Source organism: Pristiophorus japonicus, chromosome 5, assembly GCF_044704955.1.
Source record: "Pristiophorus japonicus isolate sPriJap1 chromosome 5, sPriJap1.hap1, whole genome shotgun sequence".
Lineage (NCBI taxonomy): Eukaryota > Metazoa > Chordata > Chondrichthyes > Pristiophoridae > Pristiophorus > Pristiophorus japonicus.
This window is the reverse complement of record NC_091981.1, coordinates 196,213,421-196,238,205: the sequence shown is the minus strand read 5'-3', so window position 1 is coordinate 196,238,205 and position 24,785 is coordinate 196,213,421. Positions and strand designations below refer to the sequence as shown.

The following is a 24,785-nucleotide window of genomic DNA, read 5'->3' as shown; positions in this document are numbered from 1 at the left end:
AGGCCCTGCCATATGCAGCTCTGCCAAAAGAAGATACTATCTTGTTTACAGAAATTGCCGAGTTCCGATTTTTCAATGATGTCTGCTTTAAGCTTGTGTCCGTCGTCATGCACGATTGGACAATTGTGATGGCCTTGCTTAAATCCAGCGTCTCCACCGCCAGTAGCTTACGCAGGATCTCCTCATGATTGATGTCGATTACAAAGAAGTCCCGCAGCATGTCTGCCAATGCAGTTTCGATCTTACCGGGTCCAGCTAGACGTCTTAGGTCGGCAACGAACCCTGGCCCTTAGAATGAACTTGCGTATAGAATCAATATCTTGAGATGATAATGCAATCATCTGGTTTGAGATGGTCACGTACCAGAGCACACAATGTTTCATAGTCCTTGTCCATTGGACTTAAGGGTGAAAGGAGATTCTTTGAGTCCCTAGATTTTCGGACCACAAACCGTGAGGAGGACCACCTGGCGACGAACTGCATCTGCCTCTTTCTCCATTTTGTTGGGCATGAAGCGGGCTACAAAGTCTGCCCAATCTTCTCCCTCCACAAATCGCTCCAGAATTCCAATTGTGCTCATTTTTGCATGCGAAGGTTCTTGTTACAATATACATTAATGATTTAGATGAAGGAATTGAATGTAATATTTCTAAGTTTGCAGATGACACTAAGCTGGGTGGCAGTGTGAGCTGTGAGAAGGATGCTGAGAGGCTGCAGTGTGTCTTGGACAGGTTAGGTGAGTGGGCAAATGCATGGCAGATGCAGTATAATGTAGATAAATGTAAGGTTATTCACTTTGATGGCAAAAACAGGAAGGCAGAATATTATCTGAATGGTGACAAATTAGGAAAAGGGGAGGTGCAATGACACCTGGGTGTCATGGTACATCAGTCATTGAAAGTTGGCATGCAGGTACCCAGGCGGTGAAGGTGGCAAATGGCATGTTGGCCTTCATAGCGAGAGGATTTGAGTATAGGAGCAGGGAGGTTTTGCTGCAGTTGTACAGGGCCTTGGTGAGGCCACACCTTGAATATTGTCTGCAGTTTTGGTCTCCTAATCTGAGGAAAGATATTCTTGCTATTGAGGGAATGCAGCTTAGGTTCACCAGACTGATTCCCGGGATGGCAGGATTGACATGTGAAGAAAGACTGGATCGACTAGGCTTATATTTACTGGAATTTAGAAGAATGAGAGGGGATCTCATAGAAACATATAAAATTCTGACGGGATTGGACAGGTTCGATGCAGGAAGAATGTTCCCGATTTTGGGGAAGTCCAGAACCAGGGGTCACAGTCTAAGGATAGGGGGTAAGCCATTTAGGACCGAGATGAGGAGAAACTTCTTCACTCTAGAGAGTTGTGAGTCTGTGGAATTCTCTACCACAGAAAGATGTTGAGGCTAGTTCGTTAGATATATTCAAAAGGGAGTTAGATGTTGGCCTTACAGCTAAAGGAATCAAGGGGTATGGAGAGAAAGCAGGAATGGGGTACTGAAGTTGCATGATCAGCCATGATCATATTGAATGGTGGTGCAGGCTTGAAGGGCTGAAAGGCCTATTCCTGCACTTATTTTCTATGTTTCTATGTTTACCTCATCATCAAATGTTGTGCATGCAATAACTCAATAGACTGAATACTGTAAACTCCGAACAGGTACAAACCTGGCTGTATATTATTAGGGCCCAAAGTGATTACATTACAAGATGGCTGGCCTTTTATACCTGGGCCACATAGCCCAATGACCTCAGACAGTGCCGCCACCTGGTGGTTAGTAAAGCCAAGCATACATATATGACACTTTCCTAATTACTTGCTGTACCTACTTGCTAACTTTGTGTTTCCTGTATAAGTACCCTCAGATCCCTATGTATTGCAGCATTTTGTAATCTCTCCCCATTTGAACAATAATTTGCTTTTTTAATGTTCCTACCAAAGTGGATAACCTCACATTTTTCCACATTATACACCATCTGGCAAATTTTTGCCCACTCACTTAGCCTATCTATATGCCTTTGCAGATTCTTTGCGTCCTCCTTACAACTTGCTTTCCCACCTATGTTTGTATCATCAGTAATTTGGCTACGTTACACTTGGTCCCTTCATCCAAGTCATTAAAATAGATTGTAAATATAGATTGAGGCCTCAGCACTGATCCCTGTGACCGCTAGTTACAGTTTGCCAACCTGAAAATTATTAATCCAGACTTTCTGTTTTTTGTTTGTGAGCCAATCCTCTATCCATGCTAATGTATTACCCCCACCCCCGTGAGCTCTTATCTTGTGCAGTAATCTTTTATGTGGCACCTAATCGAATGCCTTCCAAATACACAACATCTACTGGTTCCCCTTTATCCTCAAAGAACACCAGCAAATTTGTCAGACGTGATTTCCCTTTCATAAAACCATGCTGACTCTGCTTAACGGTATTATGATTTTCCAAATGTCCTGCTGCTACTTCCTTAATAATGGACTCCAGCATTTTCCCAATCACCGATGCTAGGCAAACTGGTGCTTTCTGTCTCCCTCCTTTCTTAAATAAGGATGTTACATTTGTGGTTTTCCAATCTGCTGGGACCTCTCCAGAATCCAGGGAATTTTGGTAGATTACAACCAATGCATCCACTATCTCTGGAGCCACTTCTTTTAAGACCCCAGAATGCAGGCCATCTGGTCCAGGTTACTTGTCCACCTTTAGTCCCATTAGTTTGCCTAGTACTTTTTCTCTGATGATAATGATTGTTTTCAGCTCCCCCCCTTCCAATAGCCCCTTTATTGTCAATTATTGGGATGCTTTTAGTGTCTTATACCATGAGGACCAATACAAAATATTTGTTCAAAGTCTCTGCCATTTCCCTGTTTCCCATTATTAATTCCCCAGTCTCATCCTCTAAGGAACCAACGTTTACTTTAGCTACTCTCTTCCTTTTTATACACCTGTAGAAATTCTTACTGTCTGTTTTTATATTTCTTGCTAGTTTACTCTCATAATCTATCTAAAAAAAAATAATAAAAAGAGAGAGTAGTCATTCTTTGTTCGTTTCTAAAAAAATTCCAATCCTCTGCCCTTCCACTAATCTTCGCAACATTTTATGCCTTTGTTTTCAATTTGATACCATCCTTTACTTCCTTAGTTAACTACGGATGGTTCATTCTTCTCTTAAGGCCCCGAACTTGGTGGAAGCTGAGTTCTGCCCAAATGCCGCCCAAAGGACCGCTGAGATACCGGATGGTACTTTGGATGGGAGATTCATGGAAAAGTCCGGGAAAGACCTGGCGGCAAAAAAATCACTTACGCCATGAATCTGGGCGGCAGTGGGCGGGACCTCCCAATATCGGCGGCAAATGCAATCCTTGGCAAAGTACCACCGAGGATTGAGTCAGGCCCAAAAAATAAAAAAAAAAACAATGCAAAACCTTCAGGGTACCCTGTCCACCTGAAGCACTGGAAAAAAAATTAAGAGATGAAGTTTACTACATTTTTTTTCAGATCTTTTTACTTACCGTTGAGGTTAGACCTGCCTCCATGTGGCGGTCCTTCCCCCTGCTGCAGCGGACTCCCGCCCAGACCAAACGGTCAGCTCGGCGGGCGGGAGGACACTGACGTGAGTTGCATGCCAACAGGCGGTACCCAGCGGTCTTTCCTCCCCGCCGGCGAGACTTTCCTCCAAACTTGCTCAGAGGGGAGACCGCCCAGAAAACTCGGCAGAGTCTTTCTTTCTTTCTCACAGGAATATATCTTTGCTGAGAGTTATGAAATATCTCCTTAAATTTTTGCCACTGCTTATCGACTGTCTTACCCTTTAATCTATTTTCCCAGTCCACTTCAGCCAACTCTGCCTTCATACCTTTGCAATTGCCTTTATTTAAGTTCAGGATATTAGTTTGAGACCTCACTGTCTCACCCTCAAACTGAATTTGAAATTCTACCATGCTATGATCATTCGTCCCAAGAGAATCCTTTACTATGAGATTATTAGTTAATCCAGTCTCATTACATGATACCAGATCTAAAATAGTCTGCTCCCTGGTTGGTTCCACAATGTACTGTTCTAAGAAACCATCCCTAATACACTGCTCAAGGCTACCTTTGCCAATTTGATTTGTATAATTAATATGAAGATTAAAATCGCCTATGATTATTGCCGTACCTTTCTTATAAGCTGCCATTATTTCTTGATTTATACTCTGTCCTACAGTGTAGCTATTGTAAGGGGACCTGTAGATTACTCCCACCAGTGACTTATTTCCCTTATTATTTCTTATCTCCACCCAAACTTATTCTACATCTTGATATACTGAGCCAGTACAGGTGCAGCGTCGAGAATCTGGAACCCTCGGGACTGAGGCCATTCCAGATTCTGGGTTTTTCCAGAGTTTCGATTGTCTTTCTGATGTCACGAATCCGGAAACATCCAAGCCCAGGTTCAGGTATTTCCGGATTTTGGATTGTCAGAAAGGGGGGAGGGGGGGGCGGGGGAGGGGAGTGCCCCGCCGAGGAGCTGTTTGGGCCACTGACCCCATCGATGAGGTGGTCGGGCGGGACCCAGACATTAAGGTGGTGTTTGTGCAGGCCCTGCCTTGGAGGAGCTGTTCGGGCAGAGCCCACCATGGAGGAGCTGTTCGGGCGGGCCCCAGCATGGAGGAGCTGTTCAGGCGGGCCCCAGCGTGGAGGAGCTTTTCGTGCGGGTCCCAACGTGGAGGAGCTGTTTGGGTGGGCCCCGGCAAAGAGCAGGTATTCGGACCGGTGAGGGGGCACCGAGGTGAGGCGAGCAGCGGTGAGGTAAGGGCAGCGGCAGCGAGCAGGGCGAGTCGAGGTCGGGTGGGGCAGGACCCCCCCCCAGAGGTTGGCAGGGTCAGTGGGTCTGAATTCCAGAACACTTTACGGATTCCGGTCAACCCTGCCACTGATCGGTCTGGATTCCAGAAATTGCGGAACTTCGGATTTTGAACGCTGCACCTGTATCATTTCTCACTACCGCACTGATCTCATCCTTTTCCTTTTTCTTTCTGACTATCCTTCCGAATTGTTAAATACCCCTGAATATTCAGTGCTCAGCCTTGGTCACCTTGCAACCAACTCTTTGTAATGGCTATCAATACCCATTTATTTCTATTTGTGCCACCAGCTCATCTGCCTTGTTACAACTAGTGCATGCATTCAGATAAAGAGATTTTAATTTTGTCTTTTTACCATTTTTCCCTACTCTGAGCCCACTTTCTGATGCACTCTTATGTTTATATCTCTGACCCTTCCTGCAACACTTTAAAAAAAATTTGTTCCAGGGATGTGGGCGTCGCTGGCAAGGCCAGCATTTATTGCCCATCCCTAAATGTCCTTGAGAAGGTGGTGGTGAGCCGCTGCCTTGAACTACTGCAGTCCTTGTGGTGAAGGTACTCCCACAGTGCTGTTAGGGAGGGAGTTTCAGGGTTTTGACCTGGCGTCGATGAAGGAACGGCGATATACTTCCAGTGGTGCGTGACTTGGAGGGGAACTTGGAGGTGGTGGTGTTCTCATGCGCCTGCTGCCCATGTCCTTCTAGGTGGTATAGGTTGCGGGTTTGGAAGGTGCTGCTGAAGAAGCCTTGGTGAGTTGCTGCAGTGCATCTTGTAGATTGACCACACTGCAGCCACGGTACTTTGGTGATGAAGGGAGTGAATGTTTAAGTGGATGGGATGCCAATCAAGCAGGCTGCTTTGTCCTGGATGGTGTTGAGCTTCTTGAGTGTTCTTGGAGCTGCACTCATCCAGGCAAGTGGAGAGTATTCCATCACACTCCTGACTTGTGCCTTGTAGATGGTGGAAAGGCCTTCGAGAGTCAGGAGGTGAGACACGCACCACAAATCACCCCAGCCTCTGACCTGCTCTTGTTGTCACAGTATTTATGTAGCTGGTCCAGTTAAGTTTCTCATCAATGGTGACCCCCAGGATGTTGTTGATGGGGGATTCAGCGATGGTAATACCATTGAATGTCAAGGGGCGGTGGTTAGACTCTCGTTTGTTGGAGATAGTCATTGCCTGGCACTTGTGTGACATGAATGTTACTTGCCACTTATCAGCCCAAGCCTGAATGGGCTGTTATCATTACCCCTATCACTACCCTGCACTATTGCCTTTTCCATTCTCTTTGACTTTTTACATTTCTGTTCACCTGATCCCTCCCCCACTATTTAGTTTCAAGCCCTATCTACATCCCTAGTTATTCGATTCACCAGGACATTGGTCCCAGCCTGGTTCAAGTGAAGCCCGTCCCACTGGAACAGCACATTCTTAACCCAGTACTGGTAGGTCTGAGGAAGCCCTGTCCCAGTGGACCAACAATTCTATTTGTTTCCAGCTCATGGATTGGAGTACTTATCAGCAATAAATCCTCTCAAACATTAGCAACAGTTTTATTCCTGTTATATTAATCCTAAACTATTAACAAACAGCCCAAAAATGCAACTACATAAAACAAAAGAATGTAAACACTACGGCTGAAACTTTATTGCTGAGGGTGGGATCGGAGGCGGATCAGCTGTGAAATTTGAAATGATTGTCAACGCGCCGCCACGCTAAAAAGACTTGCATATATATAGCGCCTTTCATGACCACCGGACGTCTCAAAGAGCTTTACAGCCAATAAAGCTTTTATAGACCATTTGCAGCTGTCAAGTTAAGAAATCATCCCATGCTGACACAACACCCGACCACCTTAGTTGACGTGATCCCCAACCAATGGGGAAGTCATTGGCAAAGATTTAAAATCTAAAAGTGAGCTTAAAATAATTTTAAAGTGCCTGTTAACAATCTAAATTTCATTCCCCACTGCTTAGTGTCAGTCTGTTCAGACCTGACACCTGAGAGACAAAGATTTTGGAATATTGTCACTGTTGTAATGTGGGAAACGCGGCAGCCAAAAGCATAACATTCAGAATGGAGCTGCCATCAACCAGGTACGTTGCGGAGGGGAGGGGGATTCCAGGCCGGCAGATTAATTTTTTGGGCCCTGGAGAAGGACTCTTGCTCCTTTGGGGCCCCAAAAAAGAATTCAAGACTTATCTTTAGATGGCCTCATCTCTTCCATCTCCCGTGGAACTGATCAGAGTCAGCATTCCTACATAAAATAGCAACCAGGATCCCACTTATATCATAAGGCCCCGATTTCCACATTAAAAGAGGCCTATCGCCTGAAATAGGTGCATGATTTGGACACCCGCTGGTAAACCCCTTTTAAACTGTAGCTGCCGCATTGCCAACCCAATTACCGTTCCATTTACACCAGACAATGGCACTCAAAATTGACCCCAATATGTATTCCTCTAAAACCTCACGTATCAGTTCCTTACAATCTTTGAGATCCAAAGAAGAGATTTGGAAAGATAGAACGTAGCTGGTTATCTGATGTCTTCAAATATTCTGGTTTTAGTCCCAGATTTACCAAAACCTATATTTAACCTTTTAAACCTAGATATGTATTTACTAAAGACCAGTATCCTAATGGTAACAGCACTACCTCTCATGCCCCATATATTTGCATTGGTTATCAACCTACAATAAATAGCCAGATTCAGTGATAGCATGATGTTGTTTATATCCATTCAATGGACATTCCATTTGAGACTACCCGCAACAGACTTTGGAAGAGGTAGGGACAAACATTAGATTTGAAGTTCTTGTATTACAATGTGATATTCCTACTTAATGGAATTACAATCATAGAATCATAGAAACTTACAGCATGGAAGGAGGCCATTTAAGCCCATCGTGTCCACGCCAGCCGACCAAGAGCTATCCAGCCTAATCTCATTTTCCAGCTCTTGGTCTGTAGTCCTGTAGGTTACAGCACTTTAAGTGCACATCCAAGTATTTTTTAAATGTGGTGAGGGTTTTTGCCTCTACCATCCTTTCAGGCAGTGAGTTCCAGATCTCCCACCACCGTCTAGGTGAAGAAATTTCCCTCACATCTCCTCTATATCTCCTCCAAATTACTTTAAATCTATTTCCCCTGGTTGTTGACCCCGCTACCAAGGGAAACAGGTCCTTCCTAGCCACTTTATCCAGGCCTCTCATAATTTTATACCCCTCAGCCTCCTCTGTTCCAAATAAAACAGATGCCTCATAGCAAATATTCTCCAGTCCAGGCAACATTCTTGTAAATCTCCTCTGCACCCTTTCCAGTGCAATCACATCTTTCCTGTAATGTGGTGATCAGAACAGCATACAGTACTCTAGCTACGGCCGAACCAGTGTTTTATACAGTTCAAGCATAACCTCCTTGCTCTTGTATTCCATGACTCGACTAGGAAAGGCAAGTATTCCATATGCCTTCTTCAGCATACCTGGTCTGCTACCTTCAGGGATCTGTGGACCTGCACTCCAAGGTCCCTTTGTTCCTCTACACTTTTCAGTGTCATGCCATCTTAGACTGGGTGTTGTGTAATGAGAGAGGATTAATTAGCAATCTCATTGTGCGAGGCCCCTTGGGGAAGAGTGACCATAATATGGTGGAATTCTGCATTAGGATGGAGAATGAAACAGTTAATTCAGAGACCATGGTCCAGAACTTAAAGAAGGGTAACTTTGAAGGTATGAGGCGTGAATTAGCTAGGATAGATTGGCGAATGATACTTAAGGGGTTGACTGTGGATGGGCAATGGCAGACATTTAGAGACCGCATGGATGAACTACAACAATTGTACATTCCTGTCTGGCGTAAAAATAAAAAAGGGAAGGTGGCTCAACCGTGGCTATCAAGGGAAATCAGGGATAGTATTAAAGCCAAGGAAGTGGCATACAAATTGGCCAGAAATAGCAGCGAACCCGGGGACTGGGAGAAATTTAGAACTCAGCAGAGGAGGACAAAGGGTTTGATTAGGGCAGGGAAAATGGAGTACGAGAAGAAGCTTGCAGGGAACATTAAGACGGATTGCAAAAGTTTCTACAGATATGTAAAGAGAAAAAGGTTAGTAAAGACAAACGTAGGTCCCCTGCAGTCAGAATCAGGGGAAGTCATAATGGGGAACAAAGAAATGGCAGACCAATTGAACAAGTACTTTGGTTCGGTATTCAACTAAGGAGGACACAAACAACCTTCCGGATATAAAAGGGGTCAGAGGGTCTAGTAAGGAGGAGGAACTGAGGGAAATCTTTATTAGTCGGGAAATTGTGTTGAGGAAATTGATGGGATTGAAGACCGATAAATCCCCAGGGCCTGATGGACTGCATCCCAGAGTACTTAAGGAGGTGGCCTTGGAAATAGCGGATGCATTGACAGTCATTTTCCAACATTCCATTGACTCTGGATCAGTTCCTATCGAGTGGAGGGTAGCCAATGAAACCCCACTTTTTTTAAAAAGGAGGGAGAGAGAAAACAGGGAATTATAGACCGGTCAGCCTGACCTCAGTAGTGGGTAAAATGATGGAATCAATTATTAAGGATGTCATAGCAGCGCATTTGGAAAAAGGTGACATGATAGGTCCAAGTCAGCATGCATTTGTGAAAGGGAAATCATGCTTGACAAATCTTCTGGAATTTTTTGAGGATGTTTCCAGTAAAGTGGACAAGGGAGAACCAGTTGATGTGGTATATTTGGACTTTCAGAAGGCTTTCGACAAGGTCCCACACAAGAGATTAATGTGCAAAGTTAAAGCACATGGGATTGGGGGTAGTGTGCTGATGTGGATTGAGAACTGGTTGTCAGACAGGAAGCAAAGAGTAGGAGTAAATGGGTACTTTTCAGAATGGCAGGCAGTGACTAGTGGGGTACCGCAAGGTTCTGTGCTGGGGCCCCAGCTGTTTACATTGTACATTAATGATTTAGACGAGGGGATTAAATGTAGTATCTCCAAATTTGCGGATGACACTAAGTTGGGTGCAAGTGTGAGCTGCAAGGAGGATGCTATGAGGCTGCAGAGTGACTTGGATAGGTTAGGTGAGTGGGCAAATGCATGGCAGATGAAGTATAATGTGGATAAATGTGAGGTTATCCACTTTGGTGGTAAAAACAGAGAGACAGACTATTATCTGAATGGTGACAGATTAGGAAAAGGGGAGGTGCAACGAGACCTGGGTGTCATGGTACATCAGTCATTGAAGGTTGGCATGCAGGTACAGCAGGCGGTTAAGAAAGCAAATGGCATGTTGGCCTTCATAGCGAGGGGATTTGAGTACAGGGACAGGGAAGTGTTACTACAGTTGTACAGGGCCTTGGTGAGGCCACACCTGGAGTATTGTGTACAGTTTTGGTCTCCTAACTTGAGGAAGGACATTCTTGCTATTGAGGGAGTGCAGCGAAGGTTCACCAGACTGATTCCCGGGATGGTGGGACTGACCTATCAAGAAAGACTGGATCAACTGGGCTTGTATTCACTGGAGTTCAGAAGAATGAGAGGGGACCTCATAGAAACGTTTAAAATTCTGACGGGTTTAGACAGGTTAGATGCAGGAATAATGTTCCCAATGTTGGGGAAGTCCAGAACCAGGGGTCACAGTCTAAGGATAAGGGGTAAGCCATTTAGGACCGAGATGAGGAGAATCTTCTTCACCCAGAGAGTGGTGAGCCTGTGGAATTCTCTACCGCAGAAAGTAGTTGAGGCCAATTCACTAAATATATTCAAAAGGGAGTTAGATGAAGTCCTTACTACTAGGGGGATCAAGGGGTATGGCAAGAAAGCAGGAAGGGGGTACTGAAGTTGCATGTTCAGCCATGAACTCATTGAATGGCGGTGCAGGCTAGAAGGGCTGAATGGCCTACTCCTGCACCTATTTTCTATGTTTCTATGTTTCTATTTAATGTATATTCCCTTGTCTTGTTAGATCTCCCCAAATGCATTACCTCACACTTATCCGGATCGATTGATTTTGGAAGGGTTCAAATATTTGAGTATATTCATGCCTAATATACAACATATTGTAGATTATTTATGTAAATTCCTTACTGGCAAACCAACATTAAGTGTCAGTGTGGCCAACCTGCCCTTGCTTTAACCAAGTGTCAATAACTTAAAATTAATGTTCTGCCACAAATTAAATGTTTGCTATGATTCCGTCTTATACATTTGCATGTAAAATTCTTTTGGTGTGGAAACCAAAATTAGTTTAAAATGATCCATCCACAATAAGCAATTGTGAGTCAAGGAGGTATGCAATTTTGATATAATATTTGACAGTTGTAATCTAATATTTTAGTCTGGATCAACCAGATTGATAAGAAGCACTTTGCTTGACAGTGAGTATGGTAATACAGAGTATTAGATGCCTCCTGTTTCTTAATCAAAGGTGTATAAGATTCTTCCACTTATTGTAAAATGGGTATTAATGATCCTTCAAGTTTAATATCTTATAAACAGATAAACAGATAACAAAAAAACAATCTTTATAAATTGTGCTCATTACCCGTGATCATTCAAAAGCTTTCATTGTTCCTGCAAAATGTGTATCTCGAATTGCTAAGACTGACATTCAGATCCATGGCTATGGGAATTAATGCATATTTTCAATACCATCAGCCTTGTGATAAACTTAACAACCCACAGTTGCAATCATTGTATCTGTAGGTTAATACAGGCTGGTTCTATTTGGTTTTTTAAAATAAGGCTAGAAGATATGGACATGGTTATGTACCTTGAAAGTACTGACGGAATGCATTGATAATTTCTTAAAATACAGAATTTATTTACTAAATTCCTGCTTTCAATCGATGTTAAACCAAGGCCCCGTCTGCTCTCTCAAGTGGACGTAAAAGATCCCATGGCACTGTTTTGAAGAAGAGCAGGGGAGTTATCCCTGGTGTCCTGACCAATACTTATCCCTCAATCAATATAATAAAAACTGATAATCAGGTCATTATCACATTGCTGTTTGTGGGAGCTTGCTTGTGTGCAAATTGGCTGCCGCATTTCACAAATTACAACAGTGACTACACTCCAAAGGTACTTCATTGGCTGTAACTTGTTTTGAGATGTCCAATGGTTGTGAAAAGCGCTATATAAGTTCAAGTCTTTCTTTCTTTCATGAAGGACTAAGATTAAGATTAAGATTAAGATTAGACTTTCCAAAAACAGAGAACTTCATAGAATCATACTGCACAGGAGGCCATAGAATCATAGAATGGTTACTGTTATGTCTTGAATAAAGAGTCAGACTTGATACTGCAAGCTCAAAGTGTGACCGTAGTCCTTTATTACAGATCTCAGAGTGCCTCTCCAGCCTGTGAGGCCTCCTTATGTACAGGTGTCCCAAGAGATTGTGGGATCCCTTGGGACTCCAGGGGATAAGCCTCTGGTGGTTAGACATGGTAATTACAGGTTTACATACATAACAGTTACAACACGGAAGGCGGCCATTCGGCCTGTCGAGCCTGTGCTGGCTCTCTGCAAGAGCACCTCAGCTAGTCCCACTCCCCCACCATTTCCCCGAGCCCTGCAATTCTTTTTCTTTCAGGTATTTATCCAACTGCCTTTTGAAAGCAGTGATTGAGTCTGCCTCCACCACCCTTTCAGGTAGTGCATTCCAGATCCTAACCACTCGCTGTGCAAAAGTATTTTTTCTTATGTCTCCTTTGGTTCTTTTGCCAATCACCTTAAATCTTTGTCCTCTGGTTCTTGATCCTTCTGCCAATGGGAACAGTTTCTCTCTATCTACTCTGTCCAGACCCCTCATGATTTTGAACACCTCTATCAAATCTCCTCTCAATCTTCTCTGCTCTAAGGCGAACAACCCCAGCTTCTCCAGTCTATCCACGTAATTGAAGTCCCTCATTCTTGGAATAATTATTGTATATCTTTTCTGCACCCTCTCTCAGGCCTTCACATCCTTCCCAAAGTGTGGTGCCTAGAATTGGACACAATACTCCAGTTGAGGCCGAACCAATGTTTTCTACAGGTTCATCATCATTTCCCCACTTTTGTCGTCATGGAGCCCAGGATCCCATAAACATTGTTAACCACTTTATCAACCTACCCTGCCACCTTCAGCGATTTAATCAATATATACACCTAGGTCTCTCTGTTCATGCACCCCCTTTAGGATTGTACCCTTTTGTTTATATTTCCTTTCTTCATTCTTTCTACCAAAATGTATCACTTCACACATTTCTGTGTTAAATTTCATCTGCCACGTGGGTACCCATTCCACAGTCTGCCTATGTCCTCTTGAAGTCAATCACTATCCTTCTCACAGTTCACTATACTTCCAAGTTGTGTGTTATCTGCTAATCTTGAAATTGTGCACTGTACAACCAAATCAAGTCATTAATATATACCAAGAAAAGCAGTGGTCCTAGTACCGCCCCCCGGGGAACATGACTATATACCTTCCTCCAGTCCGAAAAACAACCGTTTACTACAGGTACTCTGTTTCCTGTCACTTAGCCTATTTCATATCCATGCTGCTACTATCCCTTTGTTCCATGAGCTTCAGCTTTGCTGGCAAGCCGGCACTTTGTCGAACACCTTTTGGAAATCCATGTACACCACATCAACCGCATCGCCTTCATCAAATCCTCTCTGTTACTTCATCAAAAACCTTGATCAAATTAGTTAACCATGATTTGCCTTCAACAAATCCATGCTGGCTTTCCTTAATTAATCCAAACTTGTCCAAGTGACTGTTAATTTTGTCCCTGATTATTGTTTCTAAAAGCTTCCCCACTACTGAGGTTAAACTGACCAGCCTATAGTTGCTGGGTTTATCTTTACACCCTTTTTTTAAAAAGGGTGTAATATTTGCAATTTTCCTTTCCTTTGGCACCTCCTCCGTTTTTAAAGGAGGATTAGAAGATTGTGGCCAGTGCCTCCGCAATTTCTTCCTTCACTTCCCTCAGCGTCCTAGGGTGCATTCCATCCGGTCCTGGTGACTTATCTACTTTAAATACAGCCAACTTTTCTAGTACCTCTTCTTTATTAATTCTTATCCCATCCATCTTCTACCTCCTCCTTCACGCTGTCTATGGCAGCAGCATCTTCCTTGGTGAAGACAGATGCAAAGTACTCATTTAGTATCTCAGCCATACCCTCTGCCTCCATGCGTAGGTCTCCTTTTTGGTCCCTAATAGGCCTCACCCCTATTCTTACTATCCATTTCATATTTATATTCCTATGGAAGACTTTTGGATTACCTTTTATGGTGGCTGCCATTCTAATCTCAAACCCTCTCTGTGCCCATCATCTTCTTTTTCACCTCCTCTAAACTTTCTATATTTAGCCCTATTCTCAGATGTATTCTCAACCTGATATCTGTCATACATGCTCTTTTTCTGATTCATCTTACTCCCTATCTCTTTTGTCATCCAGGGAGCTGTGACATTAGTTGCTTTCCCCCTAGTGGGAATGTACCTCGACTGTACCTGAACTATTTCCTCTTTTTAAAAGGCAGCCCATTGTTCCATCATAGTTTTGCTAGACTTGTCACTTTTCTTGAAGATGGTCATGATTACAGGGTCTCTGAGATCTCCTCCTTCCAGATAAGAGAGATGCGGTCATGGATCCACGCCAGTAGTGCTTCTCCACCATATTTTAGTGCTTTGGCAGGAATTCCATCTGCTTCTGATGACTTGTTGTTCTTCAGTTGTCGGATGGCCTTATCAACCTCGTGCCGGGCTGGGGTTGTGCTGAGATGGTGGCGGGTGGCATGCTGTGGGATGGAGTCGAGGACACTCACGTCGAAGACAGAGCCTCAACAGGCTGCAATGGCACACTGGAGACGGTGTTGGACCTTATCGTCGATGACTGCCCTTGTTGACAGTAGGCTCCTGAGGTATGGAAAATGGTCCATGTTGTCCAAGGCCTCGTCATGGATTTTGATAACTGTGGTGGGGGGGGGGGAGGCAGTGCTGTGTGGTGGGGGCAGGTTGGTAGAGGACCTTTGTCTTATGGATGTTTAGTGTAAGGCACATGCTTTCGTATGCCTCGGTGATGGTGCTGACGATGGCTTGGATTCGGCCTCAGAGTGTGCGCAGACGCAGGCGTCATCTGCGTACTGTAGTTCGATGACGGAGGATGGGACGACCTTGGATCTGACCTGGAGGTGGCGGAGGTTGAACAGATTCCTGTTTGTCCTGTAACTTAGCTCCACTCCAGCGGGGAACTTGCTGAGGGTGAAATGGAATATTGTAGAAAGGAAGATCGAGAAGAGCGTTGGTGCGATGACACAGCCTTGCTTGACCCCGATCCGAACATGGAATGGGTCTGTGGTGGATCCATTGGTCAAGATCAAGGCTAGCATGTCATCGTGGAGCAGGCGGAGAATGGTGACAAACTTTTTAGGGCAGCCGAATCTGAGGAGGACGCTCCATTATCCCTCATGGTTGAAACGTCGATGACATTTGTGAGGTCGAAGGCAGCCATGTACAAGGGTTGGTGCTGATCCCTGCATTTCTCTTGCATCTGCCGCATGGTGAAGATCATGTCCATTGTGCCCCTTAGTAGGCAGAATCAGAGGAGTTCTTCAGCCACAGGAAGAAGGCGATTCAGGAGGATTCTTGCGATGACTTTCCCGGTGGTCGATAGCAGGGAGATTCCTCTGTAATTACCACAGTCAGACGTCACCTTTCTTGAAAACGGTCATGACCACACTGCCTTCAGTGTGCCAGTGCAGCCTTCGGTCGCCTGAGGAAGAGTGTGTTTGAAGACCAGGACCTCAAACCCGGCACCAAACTCGTGGTCTACAGAGCAGTTGTGATACCCGCGCTCTATATGACTTAGAGAAATGGACTATGTACAGCAGTCATCTCAAAACACTGCAGAAGTACCACCAATGCTGCCTCCTCAAGATCCTGCGAATCCATTGGCAGGATAGGCACATCAACGTCAGTGTCCTTGCTCAGGCCAACATCCCCAGCATCGAAGCACTGACCACGCTCGATCAGCTCCACTGGATGGGCCGGATGCCGGACACGAGACTCCCAAAACAAGTGCCCTACTCAGAGCCCCAGGTGGGCAGAGGAAATACCTCAAGGACACCCTCAAAGCCTCCTTGCAAAAATGTAACATTCCCACCAACACCTGGGAATCCGTGACCACCCAACATATAGGAAAAGCATCCGGGAAGGGGTCAGAGGGTATAGAAAGAAGGAGGAACTGAGGGAAATCCTTATTAATCGGGAAATTGTGTTGGGGAAATTGATGGGTTTGAAGGCTGATAAATCCCCATGGCCTGATGGTCTGCCTCCCAGAGTACTTAAGGAAGTGGCCTTGGAAAAAGTGGATGCATTGACAGTCATTTTCCAACATTCCATAGACACTGGATCAGTTCCTATGGAGTGGAGGGTAGCCAATGTAACCCCACTTTTTAAAAAAGGAGGGAGAGAGAAAACAGGGAATTATAGGCCGGTCAGCCTGACCTCAGTAGTGGGTAAAATGATGGAATAAATTATTAAGGATGTCATAGCAGCGCATTTGGAAAGAGGTGACATGATAGGTCCAAGTCAGCATGGATTTGTGAAAGGGAAATCATGCTTGACAAATCTTCTGGAATTTTTTGAGGATGTTTCCAGTAGCGTGGACAAGGGAGAACCAGTTGATGTGGTGTATTTGGACTTTCAGAAGGCTTTCGACAAGGTCCCACACAAGAGATTAATGTGCAAAGTTAAAGCACATGAGATTGGGGGTAGTGTACTGAAGTGGATTGAGAAATGGTTGGCAGACAGGAAGCAAATGGGTACTTTTCAGAATGGCAGGCAGTGACTAGTGGGGTACCGCAAGGTTCTGTGCTGGGGCCCAACTGTTTACATTGTACATTAATGATTTAGACAAGAGGATTAAATGTAGTATCAAATTTGCAGATGACACTAAGTTGGGTGGCAGTGTGAGCTACGAGGAGGATGCTATGAGGCTGCAGAGTGACTTGGATAGGGTAGGTGAGTGGGCAAATGCATGGCAGATGAAGTATAATGTGGATAAATGTGAGGTTATCCACTTTGGGGGTAAAAACAGAGAGACAGACTATTATCTGAATGGTGACAGATTAGGAAAAGGGGAGGTGCAACGAGACCTGGGTGTCATGGTACATCAGTCATTGAAGGTTGGCATGCAGGTACAGCAGGCGGTTAAGAAAGCAAATGGCATGTTGGCCTTCATAGCGAGGGGATTTGAGTACAGGGGCAGGGAAGTGTTACTACAGTTGTACAGGGCCTTGGTGAGGCCACACATGGAGTATTGTGTACAGTTTTGGTCTCCTAATTTGAGGAAGGACATTCTTGCTATTGAGGGAGTGCAGCGAAGGTTCACCAGACTGATTCCCGGAATGGCGGGACTGACATATCAAGAAAGACTGGATCAACTGGGCTTGTATTCACTGGAGTTCAGAAGAATGAGAGGGAATCTCATAGAAACGTTTAAAATTCTGGCGGGTTTAGACAGGTTAGATGCAAGAAGAATGTTCCCAATGTTGGGGAAGTCCAGAATCAGGGGTCACAGTCTAAGGATAAGGGGTAAGCCATTTAGGATCGAGATGAGGAGAAACTTCTTCACCCAGAGAGTGGTGAACCCGTGGAATTCTCTACCACAGAAAGTTGTTGAGGCTAATTCACTAAATATATTCAAAAAGGAGTTAGATGTCGTCCTTACTACTAGGGGGATGAAGGGGTATGGCGAGAAAGCAGGAATGGGGTACTGAAGTTGCATGTTCAGCCATGAACTCATTGAATGGCGGTGCAGGCTCGAAGGGCCAAATGGCCTACTCCTGCACCTATTTTCTATGTTTCTATGTTTCTATGAACACCTCAAGTCTCTTCGCCAAGAGCAAGCTGAAACCAATCGTCAACAGCGGAAGGAGCAAGTGGCAACCCAGGAACCCCACCCACCTGTTCCTTCAACCACTATTTGCCCCACCTGTGATAGAGACTGTAGGTCCTGCATTGGACTCTTCAATTACCTGAGAACTCATTTCTAGAGTGGAAGCAAGTCATCCTCGTCTCCAAGGGACTGCCTATGATTTGACAGTTTTGCCTGCCAATCTTTGATTCCAATTTACCTGGGCCAGATCCATTCTCATCCCACTGAAATTTGCCTTCCTCTAATTAAATATTTTTACTCTAGATTGCTCCCAGTCCTTTTCCATAGCTAATCTAAACCTTATGATACTATGCTCACTGTTCCCTAAATGTTGACCTACTGACAGTTGCTCCACTTGACCTAATTCATTCCCCAGAACCAGATCCAGAAATGCCTCATTCCTCATTGGGCCGGATAGATACTGATCAAGAAAGTTATCCTGAACATACTTCAGAAATTCTTCTCCCTCTCTTCCCTATCCCAGTCTATATGAGGATAGTTAAAGCCATTCGGCTCCTCATCCCAGCACCGGCTCTTTGAAAGAGCTATCCAATTAGTCTCACTCCCCTGTTCTTTGCATTTAACAATGCAATGTTTTCCTTTTAAAGTGCATATCCAATTGACTTTTGAAAGTTACCATTGAACCTGCTCCCACTACCCTTTCAGCCAGTGCATTCCAGATCATAACAACTAGTTACATAAAAAAGATTATTCTCATCTCCTCTGGTTCTTTGGCAATTATCTCAAAGCTGCTTCCTTTGGTTACCGACCCACTTGCATTCAATAATCTTAAAAAATAAGTTACAGGTAATTTACTTTACAGCTTGGTGCATTTTATAAAAAATGAATCAACTCACTAAATTGCATATAAAACATATAAATCAGTGGATATTTTTCTAGAAAGGTATTGAGTTACACAGAGCAAATGCTGAATTTGGTTATCACAGCCAGAAGAATTGTAGGGATACTATAGTAGGCCTCAGTACCTCTGAGTCGTGGAGAAAAATCAACAAGCCTTTGCCCTTTTTGATCCATTGGCTTTTGCTGGAAAGTGCATGTGTGTGGCCATCAGATGAGGACAGGATTGGGTTCAATATTGATGTTCCCCACTGTCAAAAAATTACAATTTCAACAGCTACCAGAAGGATGCTAGTGCCATCAGAAGCCATTACTGTCAGGAGAGGAGGAGAGAAGAAAAACAGATAAGCAAAGAGAGAAGAAAAATAAAATCATGCCATGGCTTTTATACCATGCACATGTGACACCTTCAGGTTCATAAGTACATCAAAAATAACTTGTACTTTTATAGCAGTTGGAAGATAAGAATCATGCTAAGGTACCAGAAATAAATGAAGAAATGGACACTGGGCCAAAAAGGGAGAGATTAGGAGGGTTGATTGAAATCTTGGTTGAAAAGTTATATTTTGAAAATGAATTTTAAGAAGTAGAGGGGGGGAAGAAAGATTTGGAGAGGAGTTCAAGAAAGCAGGGTCAAGGCCAGCAATATTAAAATAAAGGGATTGAGGGTTGCACACAAGGCCAAAGTCAGAAGACCAGACCATACAGGAGGGTTCACAGGACAAGAGGGGATTGCAAAGACAGTATGGGGTAAGGCCATGTCGGGGTTTGAAGACAAGAGGGTAGAAATTCATTTTGCCTAGTTTTTAGGTACGAAATCAGAGTTCCACTTATCTATTTTGTGGTAGGATGTCCCATGTCCGAAATGCGCACAAAATGCAAGGTCCCTAACAAATATTGCCATCTGAATGTGGCCACATAATTAGGCGGATGCTGCTGGCACTGCATAATTCTGGGCCCGAAAATGGGCCTTAGTGAAATTCTACCACAAGGATTTTAAATTGAATACATTGAAGGACAGAGAGCCAATGTAAGTCAGTGTGGGATGGAGGTGATAGATGAATGGGACAGGACTTGAGTGGCAGAGATTTGAACAAATTGGAGTTTATGGAGGGTGGGGGATAGGCAAGACTGCAGGTGATAAATTCATGTATAAGGATTTTAGCAGAAGAAAAGCTGAGGTAGAGTTGGAGCTGGAAATAGGTAGTCTTGGTGGATAGGTTTAAAGCTCAGCTCAGGTGCAAATAGGATTCCAAGGTTGCACATTGTTTGGTTCACCCTGAGCGAGTGGCTGGGGAGGGGCAACGAGTCAGTGACAAGGGAGCAGTGTGTGTGGCAAGGACGGAAAACAATGGATTTCCAACAACAACAACTTGCATTTATATAGCACCTTTAATGTGGTAAAATTCCCAAGGCACTTCACAGGAGCATTATAAAACAAAAAATTTGACACCGAGCCACATAAGGAGAAATTACCAAAAGCTTGGTCAAAGAGGTAGGTTTTAAAGGAGCGTCTTAAAGGAGGAAAGAAGTGTAGAGGGGCAGAGATTTAGGGAGGGAATTCCAGAGCTTAGGGCCTAGGCAACAGTAGGCACGGCCACCAATGGTTGAGTAATTATAATCAGGGATGCTCAAGAAGGCAGAATTAGAGGAGTGCAGATATCGTGTGGGGTGGAGGGGAGGGGTTGTGGGGCTGAATTGTGGGGCTGGAGGATATTACAGAACCGATACGGGATCTCCAATGAGAAACCAGAAGTCAAGATTGGTGTATCTGTCAAACAACATTGGAGGGATTTGAAAACAAAGATTAGAGTTTTGAAATTGCGGTGTTGCTTAACTGAGAGCCAATGTAGTCAGCGAGCACAGAGTGATGGGTGAACGGGACTTGGTCCGAGTTAGGACACGGACAGCCAAATTTACGTAGGGTAGAACGTGGGAGGCCAGCCAGGAGTGCATTGGAATAGTCAAGTCTAGAGGTAACAAAGGTATGAATGAAGGATTCAGCAGCAGATGAGCTGAGGCAAGGGCAGAGACAGGAGGTGGAAATAGGCGGCCTTAGTTATGCTACAGATGTGTGGTTGGAAGCTAATTTCAGGGTCAAATATGACTCCAAGGTTGCAAACAGTGTGGTTCAGCTTCAGATAGATGTTAGGGAGAGGGATGGAGTTAATGGATAGAGAACAGAGTTTGTGGCTGGGACTAAAACAATGGCTTCGGTCTTCCCAATATTTCATTGGAGAAAATTTCTGCTCATCCAGAACTGAATGTCGGATAAGCAATCTGACAATTTTGAGACTGTGGAGGGGTCAAGAGAAGTGGTGGTGAGGTAGAGCTGGGTATCGTCAGCGTACATGTGGAAACTCATGCTCTGTTTCCAGATGATGTTGCCAAGGAACAGCATGTAGATGAGAAATAGGAGAGGGCCAAGGATAGATCCTTGGGGGACACCAAAGGTAACGATGCAGGAACAGGAACAGAAGCCATTTAGGTGATTCTCTGGCTACGATTAGATAGATAAGAATGGAACCAGGCAAGTGCAGTCCCACCCAGTTGGACGCTGGTGGAGAGATGTTGGAGGGAGACGGAGTGGTCAACCATGTCAAAGGCTGCAGACAAGCCAAGAAGGACGAGGAGGGATACTTTACCTTTGTCACAGTCACAAAGGATGTCATTTGTGACTTTAATGAAAGCCATTTCGGTACTGTGATGGTGCGGAAATCTGCTTGGAAGGATTCAAACATGGAGTTGTGGGAAAGATGCACATGGGTTTTGGAGGTGACAACACGTTCAAGGACTTTGGAGAGGAAAGAGAAGTTGGAGATGGAGCAGCAGTATGCAAGGATCGAGTAAAGGGTTGTTTTTTTGAGGAGAGGGGTGATGACGGCAGATTTGAGGGAGAGAGGGACGGTACCCGAGGAGAGAGAACAGTTAGCAATGTCAGCTAATATGGGAGCCATAAAAGGAAGTTGGGTGGTCAGCAGTTTAGTGGGAATAGGGTTGAGGGAGCAGGAAGTGGGTCTCATGGACAAGGTGAGCTCGGAGAGGTCATGAGGGGAGATCGGAGAAAAATTGGAGAAAGATGTGAGGTCAGGACTAAGGCAGGGAGTATGTTCAGAGGAAGTTTGGCCCGGTGAGCTCGAGGAAGGAAGGGAAGAGGCAGAAGCAGCTAAATGGATGGTCTTCATCTTAGAGACAAAGAAGTCCATGAGCTTCTCACACTTGTTGTCGGAGGTCAGGGTGGAGACTGGGGGTGGGGTTTAAAAAGACGATTAACAGTGGAGAATAGAAGCCGGAGTTTATCTTAGCCTTCCAGAATGATTCTGGAATAGTGATCAATTTTGACAGACGAAAGCAGGACCCCATAATTCTGTATGTGGCCAGCCAGATCTGGCGGTGAATGACTAAATCAGTTGTCCGCCATATCCGTTCAAATCTGCATGCATTGGACTTAAGGGAGCAAAGATGAGGTCTATATCAGGAGGAACAGCCAGGGTGAGAGAGAGCAATTGTTTTAATAGTGACTGGGGCATCAAAGTTGGCGGTGAGAGAGTGGTTGAGCAGATCGGTAGCTGCAGAAATGTCATGGTGAATGGAGGGCCAAAGGCTGGACAGTGGGGATTTCGTAAGTGCAGTTGAAAGAGAGTTGGGAGAGAGTTTATTTTTCAGAAGCAGTGTAACAGTATTAAGGTGGTCGAGGTGTCATCATCAACAACTTGCATTTATATGAAATCTTCAAAGTAGAAAAACATCTGTAGGCACATCACAGATGCGTAATCAGACAAAAATCGCACAAAGTTAAAGGAGATATTAGGACAGGTGATCAAAAGTTTGTCAAATAAATTGGTTTTAAGGAAGGTCTTCCAAGAGGAGAGGAAGGTGGAGAGGCAGAGAGATTTAGTGACGGTATTCCATAGCTTAGAGATGAGATGGTTGTAGGCTCGGGCACCAATAGTGGGACGAAGAGAGTGGGGGTGCACAACTGTGAGGTTATCCACTTTGGCAGAAAAAATAGCAAAGCAAATTATAATTTAAATGGAGAAAAATTGTAAAGTGCTGCAGCACAGATGGACCTGGGGGTCCTTGTGCATGAAACATAAAAGGTTAGTATGCAGGTATAGCAAGTAATCAGGAAGGCAAATGGAATATTGGCCTTTATTGCAAGGGGGATAGAATATAAAAGCAGAGAAGTCCTGCTACAATTGTACAGGGTATTGGTGAGGCCACACCTAGAGTACTGCATACAGTTTTAGTCTTCATATTTAAGGAGGGATATACTTGCATTGGAGACTGTTCAGAGAATGTTCACTAGGTTGATTCCGGAGATGAGGGGGTTGACTTATGAAGATAGGTTAAGGAGGTTTGGCCTTTACACATTGGAGTTCAGAAGACTGAGAGGTGATCTTATCGAAACATATAAGATAATAAGGGGGCTTGACAAGGTGGATGCAGAGAGGATATTTCCACTCATAGGGGATATAGTCTTAGAATAAGGGGCTGCCCATTTAAAACTGAGATGAGGAATTTCTTCTCTGAGGGTTGTAAATCTGTGGAATTCTTTGCCCCGCAGAGCTGTGGAAGCTGGGTCATTGTATATATTTAAAGCGGAGATAGACAGATTTTTGAGCGATAAGGGAATAAAGGCTTATGGGGAGCGGGCAGGGAAGTTGAGTTGAGTCCATGATCAGATCAGCTATGATCTTATTAAATGGTGGAGCAGGCTCGAGGGGCCAAATGGCCGACTCCTGCTCCTATTTCTTATGCTCTTATGTTCCAGGCACGAGTTTGATAAATGCAAAGTTCGCGTTGGGTTGTTGAACTGCAGAAGATTACAGAGAACAGAGAAGGGGAGGGGCAAATTCATGAAAAGATTTAAACAAAATGATTTTAAAATAGGACATCGACAAATATGGAGCGGAAGAGCTGGATGTCATCAGTATATATACATATGTATGGAAGTTGATATGGATCTAATTGGATGGCCATTCAGTATTCTTTCACTTCTCTCTGGTCCTTTACCTTTTCAGTCCCGGTCTTTTAATTTTCCTTTCCTATTCTTTTGTTTTTATCTCCGTATTTGGTAGAATTGGGCCTCCTTCCTGGTTCCACATTAAGGGAAGTAAAAAAACAAAAGTTTACCTGGTCATTGGTTTCCTTAAGCATTCCATTTAAGGGTTGCTGTTTAGGCTGCTGTAGACCCGGCACATACTCCACCACTTTTTATTGAATTTGGCATCAATGTCCTAAAACAGACATTAGGCTTATGACTGGCATATTCAAGGTCGCAATACCTGTTTTAGGCTAGCACCCCGGGCACTTCTGAGGATAATTCGGTGCGGTAGATCACACCCAGAAATCGGTCCTCTCAACTCCTATTTTTTGCCTAGAAATCAGATATGATGAGGACCAATTGCTGATCCATATTTTATTCCCTTCTAGGATTAATTTAACTCAGAGTTTTTACTGAGTAAAAATTAAATTTCGGCTGCAAAAGAAAACCTCCAATTCATCAAAATGGCAAGTAATTATGTAAATGCCTTTCACTTGCTCTGGCATTGGCCTCTGCGATTCCCAGCTCTGATATGTATGTGTATGTGTAGTTGACGATGTGCGTTCATCATAGAAATTATGAGTCCTAATTGGAGACTTTGGCAGCAGCCATGGTCTTTTGTCATTTTAACAATTTTCAGGGACATTCTCGAATCAGAATTCTCAATATCTACAGTTGTAGTGTATGTCCTCAAGCTCATTCTTACAAATAGACAACTTGTCCTCATACTTACCAGTTTGTCAATACTGATTGTATTCCATGACAGTCTGAACACTAGATTATCAATGTTGCTAATTTAATTACCTTACCGTGATAAATCCAATTAACTTTCAAGTAACTGTTGCTAAAATAGACCGTACAACACCCAAGTGTTAATAAGAATGTAATTTATTAATGCATGATCTAATTAAGTTCTATTACATACCGTATTTGGATACAGCACTCATCAGATTAATTAAAAATGTAATTTACAACTTGGGAGCACATTATCAAAAGGGGAGAGTTCGCCACCTAGTCTGCCGAAATACATCTCCTCGTAGGATATGGCCCAGATTTTGTGGTCAACAGTGAAGGAAGGCCCTTGCCATATACCTCAAAAAGCTGCCCACAACGATTTAGTGGGATGTGTA

The 24,785-nt window shown here is 44.1% G+C and overlaps 1 protein-coding gene across 6 annotated transcripts in view; it reads left to right on the top strand.

Annotated features, from left to right (window-relative positions):
- Positions 1-24,785, top strand: part of LOC139264555 (contactin-associated protein-like 2) — a 2,534,539-nt gene that overhangs the window by 2,108,287 nt on the left and 401,467 nt on the right. The window lies entirely within an intron of this gene.